Source organism: Atta colombica, unplaced genomic scaffold, assembly GCF_001594045.1.
Source record: "Atta colombica isolate Treedump-2 unplaced genomic scaffold, Acol1.0 scaffold210, whole genome shotgun sequence".
Taxonomy (NCBI): Eukaryota; Metazoa; Arthropoda; class Insecta; order Hymenoptera; family Formicidae; genus Atta; species Atta colombica.
Window position 1 is genome coordinate 1,592,345 of NW_017259306.1, and position 1,093 is coordinate 1,593,437.

The following is a 1,093-nucleotide window of genomic DNA, read 5'->3' on the forward strand; positions in this document are numbered from 1 at the left end:
TTATATATATTAGGTGTGGGAAAAAATTTAGATGTAACGGTAAAAAACGCCATGAACTTTTTCCCACCTAATAAATATATTATATAAGATCCATTTTAATCCAGTAGAATATCTAAAAATTCTTAAATTTAAGAACAAAAATATTTCAGACAAAAGTTGCTCAATTGCAAGGGGAAAAGAAGTTGACTTTGGGTGACCTTAAGAAGATATCCTTAAGGTCAAGTCAAGGTTACCTGCAATTTAAAAAAAAATTATATGTTTTTTTTACATAATGTTGTTTTTGTATATAATATCGATTCCTCCCTTATTCCGTATATAAAAGTATAATAAGTAGTAAGATAGAGATACTAAAAAAACTAATACGTTTACGAGATATTATATATTTTATTCTGTTATTCAAATATTGATATGAAATATTAATTCCGTCTGCATCGCGGATATTTCATGCCAACACTAAGTACTCCTAGTAAATCAGTTATAAAAAATTGGAAAAAATTTTGTTTTATATCTTTCTTTGTATTCAACTTTTTGAACTCAGATATTACATTATTTTTTTATACAGCGAAATATATATTATTTTATTAAACAAATTTAAATAACCTTGACCTGACCTTATAAGACTCTTACCCAATCAGAAATGATAATGGAATCGACATCGAATCGACATCGAATCGACGTCGATTCGATGTCGAAAGTATCAAATCGATTGACATCGAATCGACATCGAGTCGATGTCACTACCATTATCATTTCTGACTGGGTATAAGAATTATCTTCTCAAAGTTAACTAAGGGCATCATCTTCTTCTTTCCCCCTTGTAACTGAGCAATTTTAGTTTGAAATATTTTTGTCTTAAATGTAAAGATTTTAAGATATTCTACTGGATGAATTAAAATGGAGTCTCTCTCTCTCTCTCTCTCTCTCTCTCTCTCTCTCTCTCTCTCTCTCTCTCTCTCTCTCTCTCTTAGTCTGCGAAATAAAGTACTCGATTTCTAAAATTATGTTTTCAATCGTTATAAAATGATATGGATAATAACTGAGCTATTCAATTGTTATATCACGTCTACTTCACACGCATTTTAACATAACAGTG